Genomic DNA, 15,807 nt, shown 5'->3' with positions numbered 1-15,807 from the left:
CCATGTCAGCTTGTAGGAAGTCACAAACCATTCTGACTTTGGGCAATATCAGAAGTAGCAGACTGAATTTGAGTTAGTTCTCCTACGATGCCTCATATCATCAAAGAAAAGGGATCTCCAGGTCGTCTTGTCCATCTGCTTCACAACAGCAAAATCAACAGTAAGTGTATCATTCCTGACAGACATGTGGTCAGTCTGTGTCAGAAGGCATCCAGCAAGAAAGATATCCCAACTTCTTTAGACACTCCAGTACTTAGCTATCCTTAGCATTATTTTTTTTCCTAGCTCTAACCAAAGTGTCCTTTCCTGTGATTTAAGCCTGAAAAGTAGCAGTTCAGGTGATTTAGATATACAGAATTAAGCTCAAATTCCAAACATACACAAGTCAAAGCAGAACCAGAGCTGCCCAATTGCCGGCCTACATCATCTTTACATTGCATTGCACACAGACAGCACAGCAAGTTTGAGGGCCTGCAGGGTAGCCATAGATATCAATGAGGCTTAGACAACAGATAACACTAAAGGAAGTAACATGACTTAAAGAAAATACTATGTTAGATTGGGACTCAGCTCAAAATCTCTTACAGATTTAGAAATCACCTTATTCAAGAGTAGAGCTGTTTCTCACCCTTCCAATTCTAATAAGCTAGAACTGGCCTATCAAACTTGTGGCTTCATGCTATTGGCAGGTGCAGACTTAATTTATGAAGTTAGGCTTACACAATAAAGACGATAGATAAATTATACACAGCATGAACTATGATTCCTGAAAAGAAGTTCAAAAGCTCTAGGGCTGCAAGAGCCAGAATGGAAAACCCTTGGCATCAATGTGATCAGTAGCAATGTACATCTTCGCTAGAAAATCAAGGCTCTAAAGGTTTTATGAAATTAAGCATGATCCCCAAAATAGGCTTTAACGTGTACCAAATTGTTGGTGATTCCGAGAGATGCAGAGAGTAGCTGCCTCATGTTTTCTTTCCCACTCACACCCCAGCAGATAAATGGAAGAACTCAACATGTAAGTTCACCTGCAATTGGTCAGAGCAGTATCATCACTGGATGTATACAGCTGGACGTTATTACATAGCAGCATGCTCATACTGTCTTGAAAGCCCAAAGCTACAGTATCTTGTTAACTGCATACATTTGGCTCAGAATTGTACGAGAAAGTTTCATGCCCTGGAGAACTTGCAACTGATTGTTTGGATTTGAAAATCTTGACACCCCAATTACAGTATTATTGAAATTGATACTTTCCAGACAATCCAAATAGAGACTGTTGTAGCTTTGAGGACAGGTAAGTTACATAAGTACATTAGAGAAGGGGAATGATGCAGCAGGAAGATGCTAAACGAGGTTTCATTTTTTGGTGATGGCAAATCACCTGGGCAATCTCGTCTTCTGCAGTATGATGCACCATGATTAACAGGAAGTCCCTAAAGCAGAAAACGGATCCCTTCTTGCTCAAATCTCTCCATTCCTGAAGATCATAATTTCCCCAGAGATTTCACAGTTCCTCACACTAGTAGCTTGTGGAGTACTTGGCTTCTAGAAAGCTCTTCAGCTTCAGCTTCCAAAGGTGAAGTTTTAGCACATGCCAACATCCCCCAGAGGATACTCTATGCCCAAATTAGCCCTAGCCCACTAGGAGAATGGCTCAGGAAACCACTGCTGAGCTTTTGTTTGTTTTGCCTTCTTGTTAACAGAAGCACACTAGAATGTAGTCATTTATCATGTATTGCTTCAGCTAAGTGAAAATGAGAGTTCTTTTACAGTTTTTGTTTGCTATTGGTGTTCTCTATAGTACCATTAATTGCAGAACAGTCTATTAGTTTGAAACACTTGTTTGAGCTATCTTCATGCTTTTCCTAGCCAGGGAAAGACAAGTTGATGTTTGCTGTGTTTACGGCAACACAGGATGTTACAGCTGTAGTGCCAGTTAATCGCTCTATGCTGACTTATTCGCAGGCCAGAAGTAATTTTTTAGCTAACAGAACTAGATCCTTGTTTAAGTGGCAAGTACAGTGATGACAAGACAGAAGTTGTTGTGGGTGACATTACTTAAAGGATTTTTTGGAATTTCCTAATTCTCCTCCCTCAGTACACTTTCACTGCTGATCAGTGAACATTATTAATTAATAAATAATCCAAAACTGCAGCCATATTTTCCACCAAAGGTTTCCTCCCTGCATAGAAAAATTCTTCCACATGTAAGACAGTCTACAGACACAATTTTAAAATAACGCTTCCTTGCTATCTCCATTTTTGGTAGCCAGTAGGACACATGTTGAAGGGCTACACATACTTTTCAAGAGATGCAGCGTATAGTTATAAAAATCACAGAATCAATCAGGTTGAAGAGACCTCTGGGATCATCGAGTCCAACCATTGCCCTGACAAATCAGGCCTTTAAGACATTCCAGTTCACATAACAAAGGCCAGTGCCAACTAGGAAGGTGGAGAGAAAAGTCCTCGAAAATATCCTCAACATCAACAAACTGACAGTTGGAACAATACAACTAGATGTATTTTGCACATTGGGTAAAGGAAGCAGCACCTGTGTCCATACCATAAACCTAAATCCATGGCAGTTGAAGTTATACAGAAGAAGGCTTGAAGAGCAGAAATTGAAACATCACAATCACATTCAGGCAGATCATAAGCCACGTGAGAACTGAAAGTCAAAGATAATATAATTTGAAGTAGATATTCTATTTTTTATCGCTGAAGTTTTACACTTATTAGGTAATTTCCTCTCTTTCAAAAAAAATATACGGAAAAGCGGATTTCCCTTCCTAGAAATTGTTTACTGTCTCAGAACTTTAACATCCTCTGTTTTTCAAAGTCATCTATCTATTAATAATAAAAGCTCAAAAGACTCTGTTTTGCCTCAAGGCTTTTCAATTTTTCACCAGCTTGTTCCTGTTCTAAACAGAAATCCTCAATTCTAACCCTAAGACAAAGATCACTACAAGCAACAATGGACTAATGAACATTTGCACTTAAAAAAACTAAAGGATGAAGCCAGTGACCTATGCTATCCTCTGCTTCTAAAACGGTTTGAAAGCTTTATATATATGGAAAAACAAAATTGAGAAGCTGAAAGGTAAATTTTCTCTACTAAATTTATACGGACAGATAATCATCCCAGCTTTCTATCTTACCTCCTGAAAGAGAAAGCAGAGATAAAAAAGTTGTTAAATTAAAATGTTGTACATAAAAAACATTAAAAAGTAGACATACTTTAGCAGAGTTTAATTATTACAAATTTAGTGTCCAAAACACATTAAACTCCTTGTATTTTCTTGCCTTCTGCTACAAACTCCCTGACTTGCAATTTAAACTCACACACATTTGATTCCTACAGCAATTAAACAAATTGCTCATAAGGAAAACATTAGAAAAGCATTTAATGTTAAGTTTTTAGCCTTTGCATTCTGATCAGTAGGGTGAAAAGAAATTACATATGATCGACAGTTATCTGAAGACTATATTTTGAAACCAGAGTACAGCAATAGTGGGGGAAATCACTAGTAGTTTTATGTAGTATATGTACAGCTTTTGGTTATTTATAACAAAATCAGCTTACAATAGACTGGTGGCATGAACTCGAAACATGTGAGTCGAGATCAAAAGTCTAAACTGTCCCTAAGTTGAGTACTTCAAACCATTTTTATAGTACTTTTCAAAACAGAAATAGCATTGAAATATAAACAAAACAAAACTCTATGCTAACAACTGTTATGTGATCCATACCTAAAGAAGTCAACATAGGAAACCTTTTCATGGTACAATATTGAAACATTGCCGCCTTTGTAATGGCAACACGATATCTCTATTTCCTGATTCATCCTCTTCATGAAAATAAGGTGACCCCTTAACCTTGATTTAAATGGCGACATTTCAAACTTTCAGGTGTGTCTGATACAGACAGCACAGAAAGTTAAGCATGGCAAAACACCAAAACCACACTGACCTCAATTTTCAAGTCTGGTTAGCATTTGTAGGATCCCATCTTGAAATGCACAGCATAGTTTGAGAGTAACTTCTGATGTTCATCAAGTTTTAGGAGGTATAACTAATTATGTATTTACCAGAACATCCAAAAATATGATAAAATGTGTCATATACACATGTAAAGCCATTTCCAGTAATAAATATACTGTAAATAAGATTAGCAGATTAATTCAGATGGTGCCAATCTTTTCAGCACAGATCTTACTAATGCTAGTAAGACTTAAATGCCTATGTGAATAGAAAAAAAAAAAAAAAATTTGAAGTGACAGAAAGACACAAGTGCAACACTTTTTTTCATCTTTTGTTTAAATCTTTCCAGTATCCTCCAAAAGGCATTTATTAGGCATTTTAGGCTCAACCTAAAACAGAATAGTAAAAAGCTAGATACTAAGGCCTTTTCAGTGGGATTTTAAAAGCACACAAATTTCCTGTAACTATTTTTAATGAATTCAGGGAGGACTTCTATCATTGCCTTCAAAGGAAGAATACAGACCAAGGAGAACTTCTGAAAATACCATAGTCTACAATAATCTCATTTGTAAGCTTCATTTTACTAAACTTATCTCTGCCCTCTTCAAACAAACAAATATTTGAATAAATTCTAAGTTCCTTGTTTAGAATGCATCTTTGGAAAGAATACTACATACACCCAGGTTCGAGGTAAGTCACAGAAGAACAACTACCTTGAAGTCATGACCTTGCTTTTAAGAGTCTTATTCAGACTAGATTCTTAGAAGCCTAAACCTGAATCTTCATTTCAGCACTTGCAGCAGGAGATACTAATTTAGGATTGTGAGAAACAGGAAATTATACTTCAGTTTTGCAAATCTAAGGGTACAAATTTCACACTTGTATACTGTGTCCACCAAAAGGAGGTAGGGGCCTCAGAGTATAGTTCCAAACTTATCCCTAAAAAAGTTCATTAACAAAACTATTTGCTTTTCAGCACTGAAGAGCTAAAAATCCTTTTAGCTCTTTAAAAAGGTCCTCAGTAAAAACCATCCACATGCCAGTACTAGAGAAAATAAGGCCAATAACAAAAGGAGTGGCTTCTTTTAATAAGATTTAATTTACATATATGATTAGAAAGTTTTTACAACTTTAGGTATTGAATGTGAAGCACAGCATTATCTGCAATTAGTTCAAAAAACCCATACTTTTAATGAACATAAAGAGAAGCTGTTCCTAAACATACTGGACAATAAAGTCCATAGAAGTCTAACTAAAATTTATACAATACTGAAGATGACAGCAGAGTCACATAGATTTCTGAGAGAACTACACACAAGAAAGCTTGCAATGCAATTGTTCTTTTAAGCCATGTTTGAACTCAAGCCACCTTCAAACTCCCAGCTCAGCTGACAATTTGAAAACCAAATATGTGCACTGAGAAATGGACAACTTCCATAAAGAATGTGCAGTCTTAATACACAGCTATACAAAGCAAAACACACAAGATACCCCCCTAACATTCTAACACAATTGGCCCTAGTTAAAATAATTCAGTACAAAACCAATGCACAGGAATCAGAATGGAGAATTGTCAGCAAATACACAGATATAGCAGAAGGAGCAGATAGCTCAGAGAGTGAATAGCTTTTTCATAGTTGTTTCAGGGTACTGACTTCAGAATCAGAGAGTCAAGTTTGCTCTTTTACAATGGCCAGCTAAACTGAGCACCACAGCAACCTCTTTTATGAAGTGTTGCACCTGCCTCCAAACTACCCACCACCTGACCCCTATCCTCAGAATCATTCCACTGCTGGGGGAGGACAGATAGAGAGAATGCCATTTCCATAATGGATATTCACATAACTATCTATTTGAAAACATGGGCCTGACTTCTAATGCTTCATCTAAAGTGCTTATGAACAGCCAAGACTTGAGCATCTGGGTCTCCCAAGAACAAAATGCAACATAAATAATAAAACCACAGACGGGGATCTATTTGTTTTCAAATCTGCAAGTTAAGATTGGAATTCTTAAGTGTACATATGAAGACTAAACAACAACAAAAAAATCTGTGGGATGCCCTGGAACACTATATATAGAAATTTGACTAGAATGCAAAAACAATCACTTTTTTTTTTTTTTTAAAAAAAAAACACAAAAGATCTTGGATACTCAAGCATGAGAATTCCTCAAGGACCTGGCTCATTTTTCCTCACACCTGCTTCCCCTTCGCCTTCCTAAGCAGTGTGCTGTAGCTTTTCCTGAGAGGACTGATTTCTGCACAGCATTTTTGAAGTCTGATTTTTTTTTTTTTCTGGTCCACCACCAGCAATGCTATTGTTTAGGCCTCTGTCATCACACAATTTAACTACAGTATCTGGGCCCGTAGTCTTAGGTAATGCCTTTTGATCTATGCAAAATGCACCCCATGAGACCAGTCTAGTTTTTTTGTTTTGAAGCCATTGTACCTGTACCTGCCCCAGAACAGTGGGCACATACAGCTGGCTCCTTGTCTTCTCACTGCAGCAATTATATCTTTCTCCTCTTCCCTTTCAAGCACTTTCATAATTCTCTTCCTGTCTCCTCTTGCAACTCCCAAAACTCTCATCACAACTTTGGACAATATCTGCTCAGATTTTCCCACAGAAGTTTCATCCATTCATATGAACCAGTAGCCTTTTATCGTAAGAACGCTTTCCAAGTTTACCTACAAAGCTACTACTTGCTTGTTCCTTAAGCCCCTTTTAAATTTTCATTTCTGCTATAGGCAATCTGGAAACCACTGGTATCATGGTGAAGCAGTGGTCAAAGCCACCTGTTAATAAACCTGCACTTCAGTTTACCTTTGTAGTCAAGTGTGTTCCATCTTTTATGTTCAGCACCTACTGCAAAGAGAACTTGACACCGATACTTTCTTTGAATGGTGATCTAATATTGACAGAAACAATTACTTAAACACAAGAGTTTCCTTTCAAATAGCAACTCAGATGACAGTCTTTTATCCCTTCATTAGGAAATAATTCATCTGCCCTTTCTCTTCTGATGGCTAATGATACAGAGAGCGAATGCCAGAACTGAAAGTGGAATACATCTATATAGAAATAGCATAACACCTATTTGCTGTTGTACCTTTTGCAATTCTTTTAGTCATACTGACATGTTTATTTTCAGTTGTGGTTTTAGCTAAGCAGTGACTTATTTACACTTTAGAAAATTATATTTAAGATAATTACACCCCTAAACACTACAAAAAGTAAACAAATTCATACCTAGATTAATTTAGCATAACATCTCTGTGATTATTTTTGTCTTGCTCATAAGAAAACTACTGCCTCAAGCAGGAAGGCATCCTCCTAATGCTTTGCTATAGTATGTGTTAACTAGAACAGGTGGAGACTTCTGAAGAATTTTTATAGAGTTTGCAGTCCTTATGATAAATTGTGCCCTGAATCTGGCCTTTGCTCGAGACCGTAAATCAGTCATCTGTGAATCAAATGCCACAGTCAAAAGCATGTGAATGTGTAAATCTACAGCTATGCAAATAAGGAATTAAAAACCTCTCTCTTGTACTTGTTTAAAAGTAGAATGATAACCTGCAAGGCTCAGATTACATGATCCATATCAGTAAAGTGACCCTTACAGAAGAGGTCTGTTAAAAGGACTTGAATTTGCCTGATTATCTGCATGTATGTCAAACCAAAGTCTTTGGTTTGGTCTTTATTCTACTGTCAAACCTGTCAGCATCTCACTTAGCTCTTATACTGTAGCACTTCATTTGATTAGCCTCTTTTATATTTTACTTATTCAAAGTAAACAATTCGATTGCATCAGTCACACTGACATTATTATTTCCTTGAGATTCCTAACACAGATTTCTCCAAAAGAAAAAACAGTGCAATTACCATGGATTTGATTATCTGGTAGAATGTTACTAGAGTTCCCTGTTCATTAAAAATTCACTAGAAATTACATTAAATAAAAATTGTGCTGGCAACTGCTGGCTTCCTTCAGAATTTGCTTATTAAAATGTGTAAAATGCATAACTGGCTAGAAGGAGCAGTGTGGTGTACATGATCAATATATGACTTAAATGATACATATGAAGTGTTTTCCACTGGCATCCCTTCGGGTTGCTACTGCTTGCCTGTCTCTAAAATCCTTACTGTTAGTAGGAAAAAAAATATAGGGTTGATGCCTAAAATCAGACAATAGCTGCTTAAGATTAGGAAGTGTAAAGCACAAAACACGCACAAGTCAGTAGTGTGACCTCTATGTTCAAAAGGGAATTATTTATTACATACTTCATCTAGGCCAATCACTACACTTTAGGATTGCCTCAAAAGCTAGGCTTTTTGAAATTCCAAACTTCCACAGATGTCTCATGATGTTTAAAAACAGCAGCTGAAATACCAAGCCAAGGCTGGGGCCATCTAATCCATTAACCCACCCCTTATGATAGCCCATACTGGCTGCTTCATCAGAAAGAGTGAAACATTCTGTGCTAGAGATTTACTAAATAGCCTTCCTAAAATACAATTCTTTGTAATTCTCAACAATTACTAATCACCTCACACCAATTATTTATTTGTCCTTATTTATCATAGTTCAAGGAACTACACAAAAGCTCTAGTTATCTGCATAACAGAATAGAGAATTTGAGGTTCTCAAATGAACATGAAATTCAGTGAGAAACAGGCATTTAGTACCTTACAAATGTCATTTCGCACCTGCTTGAAAACTTGGTGCCAACAATATCTTGATTTCAGATTATGTTTATGCTTCCAAAAAAGGAAATATGTTTGGTTTTATAACCATATCCATTTTTTAATATTAAGAGAAAAAGAACATTCAAAGAAAACATCCAAGCATCCAATTTAACTGTCTACCCCATGCTTTGTTCTATTGCCCAGAATCACTACTTTTCCCTTGTGGTCACTTCAGATAGTAAAAATACTCTTCATATGCACCAGGATCCCTGTAGTAACATGTGTAATTTCTAGTTCATGCATTTTTCAGACATCAGAATTGATCCAGATAACTGAATAATGGACAATGTATAGTCTACTCTACTTTTGTGCTTAATCTCATTAATCATAGTAAAAATACAAATCTGACCACTCTGCTTTCATAACAAACTCTGACTTTTCTATATATGATAAACTCAAGCACTAACACCTCTTCTACAATTTACATTTCAGAAATCCCTATTCCTATTTTTTTGTTGGTATTCCTTATTGCAAAATCTAGAGACGGGTCACTGTATTTCATCAAGAACACCCGTCGCACCTCGATAATTAGCTAATTTGTCTTTCAAATTCTTACCTTAAGTACAAATATTTATAACCTGTTGACATCGAAAAACTCGTTGCATCTTCTGCACCTTCATCACTTACTACTGACATGATGTTTAAGTAACATCTATGCCTTTTTGCAAGGTGGCACACTGGGCTTTCTGCGGCTTCACACACTTGCACCTATCCCACTCAGAAATATGTGGCTTTATTAAACACGATAACACTCAAGGTACACTATGGTGATGAAATTTTACATTCAGGCTACAGTTAATGAGTCCTCACACAACATAGCAACATGCTGAAAAGAACATTCTATGGCCATCCTGCTCTTGACACAGTCCCTGCCCCTTCTCATCATGGGCTACACCATCCAACCCTAAGCCTCTCAGAAAGCATTACAACTGCCTTTCAGTCTTGCTGCAGTTGAACTGGGACCTCACCTATTGATGCTGCTCAGAAATAAAAAAATCCGTAAAGAACCGGACCCATTGTTTTTAAACTGTTTGAAAAACCACAAAGACCCTTTCACCTATTTTGACCTTCAGTAACACCTGCTGATTTCCTCTTAGCATAACTGTTGATCCCATAAACAAATGTAACCTTTAGAAATCAATGCATTTTACTGTTTTTATAAGCCTCAATGAATTTGATTTTCAGCCATGAGAACTGCAGTTACTGATTACATTTCCCTTGGGTTTCCTCATGCATCCCTGCCTTTTCTTTGAGGTCTTGAAAAAGCAAAAGAGTAAAACCACTATGCTTGTGGATAAATTTAGCTAACCAGCAACTGCTACTAAACTAGGGATAGCTTTAGTTACCCATCAAACAGTTCAGTTGTACCCTGCTTTAATACTTGTACATAAAATACAAGACAAGTGCCCTAAAAATAAGTAAAGTTTTCATTATTCCATGCCTTGGCATTATATAACAGCTATTTTCTGAAAAGGCTAATGAAAAAGTCTAGTTAGATAGTTTGATCATAATAAAGACCGAGAGGAAGAAGGGTTGCTTTTCCTGCCATAATATTTTTTCCCCCATCCTCTGAGGCTTGGGACCTTCAGCATCAGCTCTTAAAGTGTACTCTGTTACTCAGGTTACTTAAGAACACAGAACCACATCTGTGCTATTCAACCCCCTGATGGTGGTTGGTGAGGTTTTTAAGGGTGGATGAATCAGAACACTATCTTTATTCAGTACAGAAAGATGAACAAAAATCAACCTATTTAGGGAAAGAAGTTAGAAATAACAGAAGAAAAGGCTCAGTCTTTGGAATTTCCTGTTTTACAGCAGCATTAGCTATGACGTATCACTGTTATGGAACAATACAACTGAACAGAAAAATACAACTCATGCTTCAAGAAAACTGAAAGCAGGAGTATATCTAGAATGTGGTCATCCAGCATGTCTTTACTCAAAGAAAGATACATGCTGCCCTTTTAAGTATTTACTTCTCTCCCTTCTCCCTCCCATACATGAGGTTTTCCGTTACACCAGTGCCTTTGAAAGTCTTTTTAGCTTTTGTTTTAGCCCTAGAACGTTAAGAAGTTTCATAATTTCAAAAAGGTCAACTTTTGTTAAAACACTTTAATGAAAAAGATGCCATACTATTTGAAGAGAAGTAAACACAGAGTAACTATGGTACAGTCACCTCTCAAATAGGAAGCTACACACTACATCCAACAGTAAAGGATGTTTACTAGCAAGGTACATTACATGCTTAATGCAATACTGAAATAGTGACATGGAAAAGGATCAGAGTAGTAGGAAACAATACTAAAGTATACATTTGCAAAATTCTAGTTTACAAACCAGCAGGAATCATCAACTTTTATTTCCATGTTTGTGCATCACTGGAGCAGAAATATTGTTCCAAGGTCACATCTGATGTAATTTGCCCACTCCAGATGCAACCTCATCATTGGTGTATTATATGCAATACCTGATCCTTCTGATACAGAAGTGACATTCAGCCATTCCACATTGTAACATTATACAATGTACCCTAATTTGATATCTGAGTGTGTTCCCTGGGCACATGCCATCTGTATTGTTACTCACAGGTTGGTCATATATGTCAGTATACAGAGAATAGTCCATAGGCTGAGGGTAGATAACACATCCCCTCACTAGCTCTCTCATAAGGTTATTGTGCTCCACAGACTACATGGTTGTTTGATGCTTATCACTGTTTGCTCAAAGCTGATTATTTTAAACAAACAACATACCATAAAACTGTTACACCACTTGATTCTACCTTCTTTGGTCATCCTGTTCTCTCATTTCTGGTACTATTTGCACCTGCTACTATGATACTGTGTTTTAGGATTCATCTGCCTGCTTTTGCTTTGTTGTTATCCTGTTTATGAGCACAACACATGGGCCCAGAGTCACCTTCGAAGGTCATCTGTCTCAAAAAAATGTTTGAAGTGACTGTAATGTTAAAGCATGACAGTTGATGTTGCTTACATCACTGCTGGCTAAGAGAGAGCATGACTTTGCATAACCTACAGAATTTCAAATCATGTATAATCATCACTTGGATAGAAATTGTGGCTCCACTGAAACCTGAAAAACTTCTAGACTTCAACTGGGACTTGATGTCATCCTTTCCAACGCAGAAATACCCAATGTGTCCTGTGTCATATTACTGTTAAGGTCTTCCTGTAAGCCTTCTGTTCATAAGTACACTTCAGTTCATCAGGAGCTGAAAAATGTTCCTCACCCTCCATGCCCATTTGATTTCTACATTGGTGATCCAATTCTATGCCTTTATACCTTACATCATGTGGAATTAGTTCATACTGGACACACTCTTTACTTAGTTGCTGTTTCTTAGCTCTAACTCATTTAAATTCTTCCTCCACACCAGATTCTACTGCGGCACCTCCATGGCCATTACTGAAAGTCACGGATTTGATTTACAAATAGCTCAGAGGGGATCAGATGTTGTCAGAGACAGTAACGAAACATAGGGAAGCTGGGAATTGATATGAGAAAAAAAAGACAAAGGGAGAAAAGCAGAATGGAAAGAAGATGATATTGCTTTAAATAATAGAGACTAATAAGATGCATCTATCAGCACCTAATGGGTGCACACTGTTCTGTGATTAGTCATAGCTAGTCTTCACTTGTTTTCTTACACCATAAATTTTTCATAGTGAGATTATGTCACCTTGAACCACAAAATCCTACACTATTTGCATATTGCTATATCCATATTTCTTATTGTTATAACAAAAGCGCTCTCTCCCTTTGTTAGAGGCTTACGAACACCTTAACGGAAATATCAGCTCTGCTTGCCTATCATTTTCATCATAATTAGAGACTCAATCATAAATATTCATGTAGTACAATGCTGTAAATGTGCATTCCACTTTACAGAACTCAGATGAAAGCAGTTCTTTTAAACAACTTACTGTGTGACCCCTATACAGAGGAAGAAGTTGGGTCACGATTCAAGTAAAATGGAGCTTTTCTAATGGAGAAAATTCACAGTAGCAATCCGTTTATATATCACTGTTTCCAAATGCAATGTCCCATTTGGGGGATAGTTGCTGAACATGCTTGTCCAAATACCTTTGCAGGATATATATACAGAAATAACACATTGGAATTTGGCTCCCAATTACTGGTTACTAATTTAACTATAAAGATACCAGACCTCAAATTCTTGATTTCATGCCCACTCAACTGTCCAAACAAATGTCTCTTCTCAGTGCAATTTAAATATACATAATTATTAAATACGAATTAAGACCAAAACATAATTTCATTTTCTATAGATGCAAGGTGAATCAGAATCTTTGGTTCAGTTGTCAGAATAATTTAATGCATTTCAGTATTAGCTAGCTCCGAAATTGCATTACTCTGAGAATACAGTTGGTAATTCGTAAAATGCTACTTTTAATATAAACATTATCTCTACTGAGGGATTGTGGTTTCATTGACCTAGGTCTAACTACAGTTTTCACCTCTAAAACAGATGAGTTGTGATTAATAACTATTCAAAACAATTAATTTTGTGCTGAAAATGTACAGCGTTAACATACAGTCCCAATCAGAAGACCTCTCCTATTTCAATTATTCCCTCGCATTTGTCCTAATGATTTTATTTTCTCTACCTTTTCTAGCCCATCTCAGAATCACTGAGATTGTTCAGTAAAAGTTTAACCGTCTTGTGCTATTAATGGACTCGTGCTCCATGTGGAGCGCTGGTTTCCTTCCTTTTATTGAATGCCAAACGGAGGGACACAATGGGTGTGTTGTGCTCTGTCTAGCACGGTATATGTGCGATATCTTTAAAGAGGAGGTGTGAGCTGCCCGTAACACCACTACTCTTAACAGTACAAGTACCACAAACTAATCAATCACAGCACTGGGCCATTGAAAGCCAGTGAAAAAGCTGCTTTTTATTATGACCTACATACTGCACCGCAGCAGCTGGACAATTTAAATCTAGTTACATAGAGACTGAACACAATGCATGAATCCCACTAATGATGAACTCAATGATTTAAGGCTTTTCAAATATGCTCGTAAGTTCTATAATGTCTTATATCCTGTGCTATCCTGACAGTAAGAAGCACAATGAAAAACAAAAAAATCCTTTCCTTTTAGTAGAAAATTGCAAGCATAAAATTTTATCAGCTATTGGAAATATCATTCTGAATCAGCAACCATATGGAACATCAGAGGGAAATATTGCATGAAAACGCAATCAGAGCAATTCATTCAGCAACCACTCTAAACAAGCCACTGACCAAAGTCATCCTCCCTTAAATGCAAAGATACCCAAAGCAGCTTATTTCTCGCATGAAGTTTTGCTCAGTTTTATTCTAACAAGATCACAACGCTCCCTGCAAAGGCGTACCTCCCTCACGCCAGCCAAGACGCACAGCAGGTTCCTTTTGCGGAGAAGCCCGGCGGCAGCAGCTCCCGCCGCCGCCCCGCCGAGGAGCGGCCCGCGCAGGGGCTCCCGCCCGCCCCGCGCGGCGCAGCCCCGCACCTGCTGTGGCCGCCGTGCCCCTTTCCCGCAGCCGGCAGCGGCCAGGAGCAGCGCAAGGGCGGGCGACACCCTTCTCGTGGATCACCAGCTCTCCCCCGGAACAGCTAGCGAGCTGCCGAGATAACGCTGCAGACAAACCTTGCCTTTACAAGACAAAACCCCGCGCCGCCGCCTGACAGCAGATACGCAGCGCTATCGCCCCGCATTCCGCCCCCTCCCATCCGCTCGCAGGAACGGCAGGCACCGGCTTGTCAAAATGGCAGCTCGCGAGCGCGCTCCGCCACTCTAATTACTCACCAATGTCACCGTTTCTTCCCTTCCCTCCGACGAGATGCGTGTTTATTCCCCGGTAAAGCGCAGCATAACATGTCACATTGTTTGCCACAAGCAAAATGGCTGGTGCCCTCGGCGCGGCCGCGGCCCGCTCATTGGGCTCGCCGGCTTTGCGGAGCCATGGCAACAGCCAACAGCCGCCCGGCGCCGCCGCCGCGCCCCGCGGAGCGCCCGCCGCGTCCCGCTCCCCCCCTCCCGCAGCCCTGTTCGCATCCGCGCAGAGACGCTGGCCGCTATCCGTGCCCTCGGTGTGTGGGGCAAAGCTGAAAGGCTGCGGCAAGCGACCCAGGCCGAGAGGCTACAGATCACCACAGGAACACGGGCAGTAAGACGCGCTTTTGATGTGCTAAATTTAAGCGCAAAAATTAGTTGACAGGGCACAGTATAAGCAGTCATGGTAAATAATCCTCTTTATTTAGGAAACGGGGATAACCATTATACAATAGTGTTTCCTTTTAGCCCGCACCCAGGGCTAAACAACAACCAGTTGTTCTATCACCCAGTCTCCCCTCCCCAGCTGAGAAAGGGAATTGGGAAAAGAGGAAGACTCACGGGTTGAAATTTAAACAGATTTAATAAAATAAGAAAACCAATATCGATACTAACACAAAAGACACAAAATTACACTTAGCTGATAAGGTGGTGGCAAGTCCCTCCAGGGATAATAACTGTTGAGAAGAGAGGAGAAAGGGTGAGGGAAAAGCAGAGCAAAGAAGCCCCCCCCATCCCCAGCAGCTTTCCCATTTATAGTGACCCTGACGTTAATGTTACAGAATACACCTGTGGGCCAGCCTGGGGCAGCTGCCCTGGCTGTCACTGCTAATGGCCTTGATCACCATCCCACAGCTGGCCACAAACTGAAACAAAATGTAACAGAAAAGTGATTCTGTACATTTTATCCCCACAAAACCAGGACAAATAGTCAGCTAGTTTTCCAACAATAAAGCCCAAACCCCTGCTCCTTTACAAAAAGCTAACCCCTGATGTTATCACAACTACTGCCAGTGTTTATAAACACATTTCTTGATCTTAATGGGTTAAAGGTTGCTGTTTATTAGACGAGTTTCAAAGATTGTACATTGCAATCACCATGTAAATCAATTTTATCCTACTTAGAATAACACAATTTTTCATTTCAGTTAGGAGTAGGAAGGAGACATTTGTGAACAATTTAAAACTGCTTATAAAAATTCCCACTCATCAAGA

At 38.7% G+C, this 15,807-nt stretch overlaps 1 protein-coding gene across 3 annotated transcripts in view; it reads right to left on the bottom strand.

Moving 5' to 3' along the window:
- The window catches only part of SORBS2 (sorbin and SH3 domain containing 2), a 174,454-nt gene extending 159,805 nt beyond the window's left edge, over positions 1-14,649 (bottom strand). For all 3 annotated transcript variants that reach the window (XM_068402637.1, XM_068402641.1, XM_068402630.1), the window contains exon 1: positions 14,566-14,649. The gene's annotated coding sequence lies outside the window, so the exon portion shown is untranslated. The remainder of the gene's footprint in view (positions 1-14,565) is intronic.
- Between the last annotated feature and the right edge of the window lie 1,158 nt (positions 14,650-15,807).

The sequence above is a fragment of the Nyctibius grandis genome, chromosome 6 (assembly GCF_013368605.1).
Source record: "Nyctibius grandis isolate bNycGra1 chromosome 6, bNycGra1.pri, whole genome shotgun sequence".
In the NCBI taxonomy this organism is placed as follows: Eukaryota; Metazoa; Chordata; class Aves; order Nyctibiiformes; family Nyctibiidae; genus Nyctibius; species Nyctibius grandis.
The sequence above is the reverse complement of the archived record's forward strand: the minus strand, read 5'-3'. Positions and strand labels throughout refer to the sequence as shown.